Source organism: Nuphar pumila, chromosome 5, assembly GCF_984573655.1.
Source record: "Nuphar pumila chromosome 5, dmNupPumi1.hap1.1, whole genome shotgun sequence".
In the NCBI taxonomy this organism is placed as follows: Eukaryota; Viridiplantae; Streptophyta; class Magnoliopsida; order Nymphaeales; family Nymphaeaceae; genus Nuphar; species Nuphar pumila.
In genome coordinates this window covers 138,112,003-138,125,504 of record NC_143253.1, presented here as the reverse complement: position 1 = coordinate 138,125,504, position 13,502 = coordinate 138,112,003, and positions in this window count along the sequence as shown.

Genomic DNA, 13,502 nt, shown 5'->3' with positions numbered 1-13,502 from the left:
CATTTTGACTTTCATAACTTATGATTTAAAAAATGGATTGATATTTTACTAAGACATGTTCAACCCATAGTCAATTGTATGGTAATTTCTCGGCGAGGGTATTTCTTAGAGAGATTTTCAAAAGTTGATAAATTTTGGGAATATCTCAGGAGTTTAAAAAATTGAAAAATATAAATAACAACAAAAAAGCTAAGAAAATAATAAGTTTTGCATTATTTTTCTTCTAAAAAATATAAAGAAACATGTTTTAAAGATTTTAAAATATAAAAGAAACAAAAAAAAATAGGAAATGCAAACTTAAAATAAAAAGGAGTTTTTTCCCAAAAATATTACGATATTATCGCAATATTTTGAAAATACTGCAAGATATAAACTTTAATATCGGTATTTCTCATGATATTTTCAAAATACTGCCGATATCGGTGACAGTGGTTCAACCAAATCTCATATTAACCTTCTAATTCAAAGGTATATCAGGGTTTTCATGCACTGCACAAGTTGACCAAGCTGTCACACTATGGTATAGCCCCAGTAAAATATTTATGAATTACACATCTAAGTCACGTGTAATATATGGATAACTGGCCAATCTACAATTAACAATATAAATATAAAAATCTCTAGAGAACAATCTATGTGCATATTTAAGGCAATGATACTAAAGACCTTGAAATGAATGGGACCACGTTACACTTTATCATAAAGCAGAAATCTCTATATATAACAATTACTAATCCCAACAAAAGAGAACCAAAAAGAACTCTGCTACTGTGAGGCAGGTGTAGACAAATATTTCATGCTACATATGCTTCTCCAAGTACAAGAGCTGGTCAAACCGTGTTATTTGAAGCAATGTTAAGTACGGTATCGTAAGACACAATACAATACATATGGTTACTATAAAGAACATCGATATGCTACATACTAGTATCGCGATACAAATGCGTATCATACAATACAAGCCCATATCGTATAGTATAATACAGGGTGCATCATACGATACATGGTCAACATACTTTAAAAAAGGCCAAATCATATTTTTTCAGTTCTAGTTATAAAGACCTCTTGAGCGCTGACTCCCTCATTTGTATAGAAGTCATTATAGAGGTATCCACGTACCCTAAAACTCGTGAGAGCGATTTGGAGGTCGATCTATGCATAAGAGAGAAGATTTTTGTGGTTTGCTAAAGTAAAAGTGCATTTCCAACATTTTTTCACTCAAATAAATGAGTTAAGGTAAAAAATATTTATTATAAATAAAATTACAAAGCTACCCTCTAAAAAAATTTCAAGCCTTACAACCCCTAGCAACTTACTGTGAAGTTGGATATGCTGAAATTAAATATTTATATCAAGGTAGAAATCAAGCTCTACACTCCTCCAACAAAAATGGCAGCAGATGATCTGACATGACAATGAGTGAAAACCGATTAAAATTTAGTGCAACTATTGCCATAATATTTTTATTTATGTAATATGAAAGTATGAGTCTTGTGACATATTCTTAATTGCAAGATATTTAATATTTTGTATTGTGAGATAATTGATGTTTGATGATGTCTTATGCAGCTCATAGAGACATAAATGTTTCATATATGATTTTATGGTTGTATTTTGTGCAATTCACTATTGTTGTGTTATGATTTTTTTAGAATTTTTGTTATTTTTTTTATTTTTTTGAATTTTTTATTAAAAAATTATGATTTTTATGAAACTATACTAGCCTGACCGATACGGGTAATGATATGATACTTACAACCTTGATTTGAACATTTTACCACTGAATAGCATGGGACCTGTGTGAACATGTGTGTGTGTGAGAGAGAGAGAGAGAGAGAGAGAGAGAGAGAGAGAGAGAGAGAGAGAGAGTAACCCTAAAGTATGTTTCAACCAGTTCACATCATCCCTTGCCTAAAAGAGGAAGGTAAGGTTAGTCAAGAAAATGAACCACGCCACTTGCAAAAACTAGCCAAAATATGAACATTGTCTCACCGTAAAATCTTCACGAGCATGAGCCCCTCTGCTCTCCTTTCTGGCCTCTGCCGAATGCAATGTAATACATTTATCAAAAGGTTTTCCAGTTCTATCGTCTAAATCAAATCAGAATTCCTGAGATCATATGGTTGAAATGAGAAACCACACAACAATATTTACTAGAACATTTCACAACTTTCAAACTTCAAACATACCATATCAGGCTCCTGTCACGTATCCTAACATCATGGAAACTCTCCCATGTCTTGTCGACCAACTTACAGCCTAGCACCACCCGTTGCATATTTATTTAAACGTATCTTGGAAGTAGGCAATGAACCATTTGAATTCCTGAGCTTATCCAACAATGCAATGGTCCACTCCCCAGCATCATTTTCCAAAGGTTTCTGCTTATCTCCTAAATTATAGAAAATGATGTTTTAAATTTCACTCACAGCCTACCATAAGTGTCAAGTGATCGTCTGGGGTTCGGGGACAGCGCCCTCGAAATTTTTTTTTGAGATAAAATAAAAAATGGCTATAATTATTAATAAAAATCTATTTCATATGGACAAATCAAGCTATTTGCTTCAGTCTTTCTCAACCTCAACGGAAAATTCTTAAACATTATCTAATGGCAATATATAACACTGGTGCGATAATTTGAAGTTCATAACAATGCATAAATTTTATTTATGACAAAATAAATCAAAATGCAAAAGTACCAACTAAAATGGACCCCGACGGTTACCCGCAGCATAAAATTCATCTATAAGAGAATCTATAACTAAAGTCATAGTATATTCTCGTTTGATATACAATGTCATACAGTCAGCAAAAAAACTGTCGTCCATTTTGTTACGAATTTTCGTCTTCATATGCTTCATCACTGAAAATGCTCGTTCTGTAGTGACCGTAGAAGTTGGTAATGTCAATACAAGACGAAATAATCTAGTTAGCATGACATAACTTTCTGACCTTCCACTTGCAACAAACTTTTGATACAAATCAGGTAGAGTAGGTACTTGAAATTGAGGATCAGAAACCACACCAATCTGATAATGGTGCAACTCTGCTTTCAAGTAAAATATATCTTGTGGTGTAAAATCTTGAGGATAGAACTTCCCTGCAAGCTTGCAAATATCAACTATATTAAAGGATTCAAATGAGTTTTTAGGGTCCAATGTCGCACTAAGAGAAAGAAGTTCGACTGATGTGTCATTAAATCTAGTATTTAACTCCACCAATAAGAAATCTATAGCTTTATTGAAAACATCAAAATGATAGTGATGCTCAACTGAGGGATACTCACGACCACGAGAACGACCAACCATATATGACCCACTGAAGTCAGGTAGGCAAATATCATTTGTTGAACAAAATGATGTTACCTCTTGAAGGAATTCTTTCCAACCATCTTCTCTCAAAGCTTGAAGCACAGTCTTTGTAATGTAGACAAATCTTATAGCAGTCAAGATATCTTGATTTTTCTTCTGAAGGGTCTGACATAAAATATTAGTAACTGCAAATATTTGATTCATCAAATGCAAAACAAATACAAATTTGAAACTTGTAATACAAGTGTATACACCATCAACTTCAACCTGAATCTAGAAAGACTTCTTGGTTCTCAAATATGCTCGGTTAAAAAAATCGAATTGGGATATAGTTTCTTTGATACTCAAAATAGACCAAACTATGTGGTGAAGAATCAAAGACAAAATTCTCAACCATTTGTTAAAAGAACTAAATTCTCTAGCTATAATAGAAATGCATCTAATCATTGTACTTATAATGCTTATAAGCCTAGACATGATTACTCTAGAAATACTAAATCTTTTTATGAAAAGAATATTTATTCTCAAAGGAAACCAAAATCCAAATGGATATGGGTTCCTAAGACTAACTCTCATGGACCCCAAAATAGAAAGGGGTCAAATGCTTTGTCTTCTAATTTTGTTGTAGGTACACAAAATAAGGAGCAAATGGATATTGGACAACGGTTGTTCCAAACATATGACTGGAAGGCCGGAGTTATTTTCCACCCTCCAAAGTAAGGATGGAGAAACCATCACTTTTGGTGACAAAAACAAGGGAAAAGTAATCGGTATTGATAACATTGATAATTTAAAATTTTCCTTGATAAAAAATATTCTTTTAGTAGAAGGTTTAATACATAATTTGTTATCCATTAGTCAATTATGTGATAAAGGTTTTCATGTTTCATTTGAACATGATTTATGCTTAATTTTTGTTTTTCAATCTAAAAAGATCATTTTTAAAGGTAAAAGAAGAAATAATGTATATGAACTTTATCTAGATGAGTTGCCCACTTTTAATGAAAAATGTCTTATTGTTTCAAATGAAATTCAATGGTTATGGCATAAGAGACTTGGACATGTTAACTTTAAATTAATTTCTAAGTTATCCAAGAATGATCTTGTTAGAGGCCTACCTAGAATACCATATAAGAAGGATCACTTATGTGATGCTTGCCAAATGAGTAAACAAATCAAGAGTTCTTTTAAAGCAAAATATATAGTTTTAACAAAACGTCCTCTTGAACTTTTACATTTAGATCTATTTGGACCATCTAAAATTCAAAGTTTGAATGGTAGCAAGTATGCTTTTGTTATAGTAGATGATTATTCTCGATTTACATGGGTGATTTTTTTAAAAAGTAAAAATGATGTTTTTTTTGAATTTTCTAAACTTTGTAGAAGAATTACAAATGAAAAATCTACATCTATTATTAAAATTTATAGTGATCATGGTGGTGATTTTGAAAATGAATCTTTCCTAAAGTTTTGTGATTTACATGATATATCTCACAACTTTGCTTTTCCTAGAGCGGCTCCACAAAATGGAGTTGTTGAAAGAAAGAATAGAACTTTGCAAGAATGTGCTAGAACCATGCTTTAAGATAAAAATTTATTAAAATACTTTTGGGCTGAAGCAATAAATACAACATGTTATGTTTTAAACCGTGTTCTTATTCGACCAATCTTACATAAAACATGTTTTGAATTATATTATGATCGTATACCAAAGATCTCATATTTCAAAATTTTTGGTAGTAAATGTTTTTTGTTAAATACCAAAGATAATCTTGATAAGTTTGATTCAAAATCAGACGAAGCAATATTTCTTGGATATTCTTCCAAAAGTAAAGCTTATCGTGTTTTTAATAAAAGAACATCTTGCATTGATGAATCTTTACATGTTGCATTTGATGAGAATTGTGAGCAGGTTATACCTCTAAGCGAAGGAGAATAAGTTATACTTCAAGAAGAACCTTTGATAGAGAGCGCTTCTCAAGAAAATGTTCTTCTTCCACTGGTTTGGAAAGAAGTTCTTAATCATCCACATAAGCAGGTTATTGGAGAAATAAAGAGTGGTGTTCAAACTAGAAGGCAATTGCAATATATTGCAAATATTGCTTTCATATCTAAAATAAAACCAAAGAACATCAATGAGGCTTGTGATGATGAATTTTGGCTTTTGACCATGTCTGAAGAACTTAACCAATTTACTAGAAATGATGTATGGGATCTGGTTGGTAGACCAAAGGATCATCCTATTATTGGAACAAGATGGGTCTTCCGAAATAAGCTAGACGAAAATGGCGAAGTCATTTGAAACAAAGCAAGACTAGTAGCACAACGCTATAATCAAGAAGATGACATAGATTTTGATGAAACCTTTGCACCATTGGCTCGATTGGAGTCAATTCGAATGATGCTTGCTTTTGCTAGTTACATGAATTTTAAGTTATATCAAATTGATGGTAAGAGTGCATTCTTAAATGGACATATCAATGAAGAAGTTTATGTAGAGCAACCTCCAGGCTTTGAAAATGAGAAATATCCAGAAAAAGTCTACAAATTAAAAAGAGCTTTGTACGGACTCAAACAAGCACCAAGAGCATGGTATGAAAGACTACAAAATTTTCTAGAACAATCTGATTTTTCTATTGGTCGGGAAGAGTTTGAAATGAGCTTGATGGGCAAACTAAACTACTTCCTTGGACTTAAAATAAAGCAAAGTGAAGAAGAAATCTTCATCAATCAGGCTGAGTATATAAAAGAACTTCTCAAGAGATTTGGGATGGACTCATCAGAATCAAGAAAAAATCCTATGAGCACAACTACTTCTTTTGACAAAGATGAAAATGGTAAAAATGTAGATACTAAGCTTTACAGAGGTATGATCGGATCTCTATTATACTTAACTGCTAATCGACCTGATATAATGTTTAGTGTTTGTATGTATGCTAGATTTCAAGCTAATCCAATAGAATCTTACTTAACTGCAGTAAAACAAATTCTTCGATACTTGAAAGATACTTCAGATTTTGGTTTATTTTACCCGAAATCATCTTCCTTTAATTTAGTTTCATATAGTGATGCAGATTTTGCAGGAAGCAAATTTGATTGCAAGAGTACTAGTGAAACTTGTCATTTCTTAGGACATTCCTTAGTCTCTTGGTTTAGTAAAAAGCAAAATTCAGTGTCACTCTCAACAACTGAAGCAAAATATATAGCGGCTAGTTTAGCGTGTTCACAAGTACTATGGATGAAACAAACCTTAAAAGATTTTGGTTTGAATTACTCCACAACAACTATTTATTGTGATAACACTAGTGCTATAAATCTTTCGAAAAATCCTGTTTAGCACTCAAGAACTAAGCATATTGAAGTTAGACATAATTTTTTACGAGATCATGTGTTAAAAGGAGATATTTTGTTAAATTTTATACCTACTAATGAACAACATGCCGATATCTTCACTAAACCACTTAAAAATGAAGATTTTATGAGAATTAGGAGAGAACTAGGCATTTGCTCATTTTTAGATTTATAAATTTGTTTTTACAATTTTTTTTTTGAAAAATCTCAAAATCGCACCTTATTAGTCGACCGATAAAATTCTAGTCGACTGATGTTTTTAAATTTCAACTGAAGGGACCCGATACCCCTTGGCTTTTTTTTCTCGTTTCTTTTAGGACCTGATACCCTTTCTTTAAAAAAAAATGCACCATTTCATTTTGACGCCCATGTGTTTTCCTCTTTTCTTAAATAAAACCCTCTCTCTCTCTCCTTTGTCTCTTCCAAAAACCCTAGGAGTGCCAGACAAACTCCCTCTCGCCGGAATCCTCTTGTTGTGACAGAAGACGACGCTTGCGATGCTTGCAACATCATCTTATCACCTGCCGTCATCCACCACGTCACCTCTTGATCACTTAACCCTTTATCGCCTCTTTCCTCTTGCCTAAAATCCATGGAAACTCGACATCCCTTTTCGGTGGGTTGTTACTGCTGATTGTTTTGGCCACTAACAGAACCTTGATCGTAGAAGGCACATTGTCTGCATCACACAAAGTGTTTCTGTTGCATTGGTTATCCTCCACGACGCCGGGCGACATCTTCCTCCCATCGGACGTCATTTTTAAAGCATTTAATAGCCGACATCAACAACGTCTCCACCTGTTCTTCTTAACGACTTTATTGATCAACCACTCCCTGCAACAACGATTTTCTTTGACAGGTGAATCTGTTTCGTTCTTAACAACCATGCCTCGTCAGAAAATAGCCTTCGCACAAGGTTCCCCTCCATCTACACTACAAGCACGTCATGGATTTTCTCTTAGATTACTCAAAAATCCTCTTTTATATGATACCTTTGGATCAAATTCTGCACTTCTTATTTTACCAGGCCGAAATGTTCTGTTTCATCTATTTTCTTGCTACAAAATCAGAGAATTATTTATAGGCACTTCACACCTTTTTGACGCTGGTGCCGACCCTCTTCATTATCCTTTACTGATTCATTTGTTTTATACAAATTTACAAATTGATCATGAAACTGGATTTATTTCCTCTCTTGTTCGCGATATTGAAATTGAGTTTGATTCTAAACTTCTTGGACAAATCTTAGATATTTCACCTTCAGAAACTCTTTTCAATACTATTGAGCTTAATGATGAAAGAATTTTTGAACAAATTCTTCTTCCCGGTGCACCTCATTGTCATTCTTTCAAAAATACCAATCTTCAAACTCGCGCTCGCATTGTTGAACGAATTCTTGCCCATAATGTTCTACCTAAAACTAGATCTTTTGATTACTATTTCACAGATCTCTCTACAGCTCTTTACGTCTTATTTGAAAATATTTCGGTAAATTGGGCCAACGTGTATTTTACTACTTTGTGGAAACAAAAACCTTTTCTTCCATATGGATGTCTTCTTACTCGTATTTTTAGATATTTTAAAGTACCCCTAACAAATGAAAAATATATTGAACAAAAGAAGTTTTTTGATCAAACTACTTTTAAACGAATGAAAATCAAATATCTACCTCTTTTAAATTTTGATCAAACTGAACCCTCTGAACCATCACCATCTGAACCATCACCATCTTCTGTGACACCTTCATCTCAAGCAAAACGAAAGAAATTTTCTACTAGTCTAGACAATGATGAAATTTTTCAGCGAATGAAAGCTTTGGAGCTACATCAACACACTTTTCTTGAAGATGTGACTCAACAACTTTCTTCAATTCAGAAGGATATTGCTGAACTCAAGGAGATGATCAAGCAACACTTCTCTTGATTTTTGTTTACTGTCATTACTGAACTTTGATATTTTCTGGGTTGTAATATTTTGAACTTAAATTTGCATTTTGCTTATGCTATATCTGCACTTACTCTTTTTTATTATGACAAAGGGGAAGAAAAGGACAAAAATTATATGAGAAAAAGGAGAAAAAGACACATCGATGGAAATTATTGGAGAAAAAGAACATGACACATGGAAATTGCATCATGTGAAAGCATTGAAAATTGCATTCATGAATTTTTTTTAGAAATGCATGAAGTAATGATGGAAATGCAAAACAATTACTATGTGATATATGTGCTTTGATTGTACTAACTTCTTATGTTTTGCAGCATATTGATAGGGGGAGTAAAATCTTCATCTATGCATCTAAATGCTTCATCTTTGACTAGTTTGTCATCATAAAAAAGGAGGAGATTATTACGAAAATGAAGCCGTACACGATACTTCACGTACAAGGTTTTGATGATGAACAAGTGAATCAACTGCATTTCAGCTAAGGCAATAGAAAGATGACAAGAATTGAAGAATTCGATGAAGAATCTATGAAGACTAGTATGCAAATGTAAAATTCATTAAAAGTCTTAGATTCCTGTAGGAGCCTTACTTAAAGTGCATATTTCAATTGCATTTCACCTAAAAAGTCTTTAGAAAAACTTTTCTAAAAGAACCCGTCATGAAAATCATTTTAGAAAACTCTTTACTTAATTTTTCATGTTTATTAGTCGACCAATAGACTCACCAGTCGACTAATCTTTTCGTGCTAATTTTTGTAAAATTAGTCGACCGAAGGTTTTATCAGTTGACCGGACAAAATGTTTGTTTTCTGGAAACTTTAGCAGCAGTCGACTAACGATTTTATCAGTCGACCGGACATAACATGTATTTTTCAGAAAATTTAGCAGCAGTCGACTGAAAGAATTTTCAGTCTACTGATGATATTATGAGTCAACTAACTTTTTCTTTAGTCGACTAAGTTTCAAAACTTCAGATTTTCAAACAGCTATTTTAAACAGATTAGTCGACCGACAATAACTGTCAGTCTGCTAATATTTGATTTCAGTCGACTAACTTTTGTTCCAGTCGACTAATTTTGTCATTTTTCTGTAACTTTTAAAAGGCGTGTCTTTTCATTTTCAAACGTTTTGATCGTTCAAAATGGACCGTTTTGACACCCTTTCATACCCTTAATGTATGAAAATGTTCAACTATAAATATGAGTGCATTCCACACTCAAAAACATCGAATTGAATCGAATCATATTGAATTACAAAGATCAAATTCTTTGCTTTTCACACCTATTCATTCAAGTATTTGTTTTCTCACTCACTTGATATTTTCACTCCAGTTTTTCACTCAAATTCCTTTGAGAGATAGTGAATTCGTGAGTTGAGTATTTCAACAACCTCAAAAGCCAATTTCATTTCATTTGCATTCATAAGAAGGGCTCGTAGGTTGATTGTAAGTTACTTATATTTTTCTGTAAAAGGAAAAGACTCTTTGGTTGAAAGGAGTTGTTTGCTTTCAGTAGGATTGTTACTGAAAGTGAGACCGAATTTGGTCTGTATGATCTTGTAGTTACATAAGGTTGATAGTGAAAATTTCAAGCGGGTTTTGCTTGGAGACTAGATGTAGGTCTGGAAGACCAAACCAGGATAAATTCTTGTGTTCTTTGTGTGATTGCTTTGCGAATTTAAAAATCTGTTATAATTCCAAAGATGATATATAAAAGCACTATTCACCCCCCTCTAGTGCTCGTTGCCTCGATCCTATAACACTTTCATGGCATGCATAGATTCAACTCTTTGTGTGCTTATCATACCTGCACAAAAGTATTGTCTTCCATATGCCAATGCCCACTTTTCTTTGTCTGCATATAAATGTTGTAACCACATACAGTCTTCAAGATCATACATTTAAATCATTTGCTCCCAATCAGACATAAAAGTGACCTTCTCTATGCTCTCAAGTGCACACTTTCTAAACTTTTTATCAAACCCTGTCTTCTGATTAAAAATGTGTTCTAGGTTCTTTGCCGTATTTTGAAAGATATATCACAAACATAGGCAATGATGTGCATATGGCCATACATGAGACACTGCAGCCGTAATTGCATGATCACCATCTGTAAGTACAACTCCAGGGTGCTTCCCATTCATTGCTTGTGTAAATACTCTGAACAACCACTCAAAGGTTTCCTTTGTCTGGTCATACAAAAAAGCGTCGCCTAATATGCAACTCCATGAGTGATGGTTCACTCCGACAAACTGTGCAAATGGCCACTGTTCCGTATTAATCTTCATTGTCGTATAAAAAATGAGCACATCATTGAAACATTCATAATCTACTCTTGACTTTGAATCTGCTCAAAACATATTCACAACATACCCATCTTTATCCAGTTGCATTGCACTAAAGAAACCAGAGTCATTGCTTGAATTCTTCTGTAGGTAATCAAATAAAGAACATACTCCTCCATTCTTCATGTTGTATGACCTCTTCCTTCTCAAGTGGTTTCTTAGATCCATAGGTGTCAATGGTACATTCTCGCGGCCACCATCTATGTGCACACACAAATTGTATGTCTTTCTTGGTGCAATGTCGACGCTATCAGCTATTTCAGCAATTACAATATGTGCTTCAGTTACTTTACGATGTGACCTTAATATAGGAGTCATAAATGAAGCAGTTAATTCATGGTTATGATCATTGATTAAAGTATGAACTACATATTTCTCATTCAAAAGTCTTCTTAACACCATTCTCGCTGGATAACTATATCTTGAATCTGACTTGCTCCTTGTTGGATTTTCACTTGACTTCTTCCAACCTTGCTTAGAACAAACATATGTCTTTCTTACCACGACACCCTGTGCATTTTTTGCCAAAGAATACCTTCTAACACTGAAGCCAAGTTTTAAGGCATAATCATTGCAAAATTTGTATGCAGTTTCCTCATTATTAAACTGCATTTCCTCTACGGAAACCGAGTCAAGTGTACTATCATGTATACTTGAGGTGCCTGCACCTTTGTCAAGTGCACTGTCATGATCGTCTACCTCATTATCGAATTGCATTTCGTCTACTGGAATATTCAAGTCAAAAGTGAATCCAATGCTTGCACTCTTCTTATCATGTGTATCATTAGTGTACATATTCACTTCTTCAGGTGCGTCGATAGTACAAATGTTTGTTACTCCATGACTTTCCAATGATTGAGATACATCATCTTCACTGCAACTAGTTGATATGCTCAACACTGCCATGAGCACAATATCAATTTATGTTAGCCAGCGCATACGTTTACTACGATTTATTTAGAATGCATATAACAATGGCTACCAATTAGTTAAGCAAGTCAAAGAAATGATTGAATGAATCACAATATCAAATCAACAACATAATAGCTTACAAATTGATAATAACAAACAAAACCATATCTCATAAATTAACACTAGAAAACACATAATATCTTACAAATCAATATACGACAATTCAACATAATATATTAGATATCGGTATATGGCAATTCAACATAATATCTTATAAATCAATATACGACAATTCAACATAATATATTACAAATCGATATTAAAAAACAAAACAATATCTCACAAATTTATACTAAAAAACACATAATATCTTACAAATCGATATACGACAATTCAGCATAATATATTACAAATTGATATTAATAAACAAAACAATATTTCAAAAATCGACACTAGAAAATACATAATATCTTACAAGTCGATATACGGTAATTCAACATAATATATTACAAATAGATATTAACAAACAAAATAATATCTCACAAAATGACACTAGAAAACACATAATATCTTACAAATCGATATACGATAATTCGGCATAATATATTACAAATCGATATTAACAAATAAAACAATATCTCACAAATCGATAATAGAAAACACATAATATCTTACAAATCGATATACGACAATTCAACATAATATATTGCAAATCGATATTAACAAACAAAACAATATCTCATAAATCGACACTAGAAAACACATAATATCTTACAAATCGATATACGATAATTCAACATAATATATTACAAATTGATATTAAAAAACAAAAAAATATCTCACAAATCGACACTAGAAAACACATAATATCTTACAAATCGATATACAATAATTCAACATAATATATTACAAATCTATATTAACAAACAAAGCATTCTTGTCAACAGATCCCTTGCTCACATCTATAAGATACCAGATGGGGTAGAGGCCCTTGCTCGCATTTGTAACCAAGCATTATTGTCAACATATCCCACCGCCTTACAAATATCTTCAAGTTTCCAACCGTCGAAACGATAAAATCTACCTGCAATAACAAAACAACGCCTTAATGACACTCACGATGACATACATTCTTCAATAATAGCATGATGACATGGAAAGGTACTCACCACACTTTAATGACACTTGTTGGAATGTTTGTGCATCATTGCTTTTTTCCATACTGCCTAACGAAAACGAAGAATAAGAGAAGACTGTAAAAAGAGATGGTCAACAAATCCCCCTATGACGCCCACTAATGATCAAACCGGTCGTTCGATTTGTAGTTATCTCCACGAGGTAGGAGCGAACCCGAAAAAGTTTTCTATCTAACACAAGGCAAGAATGAGAAGGCGGCGATGGGTTGTAACACAAGCTAAAAACAAAGGCGGAACATGCAAATCTATATACGGGTAGCGGGAGGACATTTTCGTCCAACACATATCTATCTTACGGGAGGATATTTCCGTCAAAAGTATATCTACCTTTTTTATATGTTATTTTATTATAAAGTCATCGTGGGCAACATTGGTATATGAATTATCGCGGGTCCCAAGATATTCCATCGTACACATCGGAACACGCGAATTTGTGTTTCAGG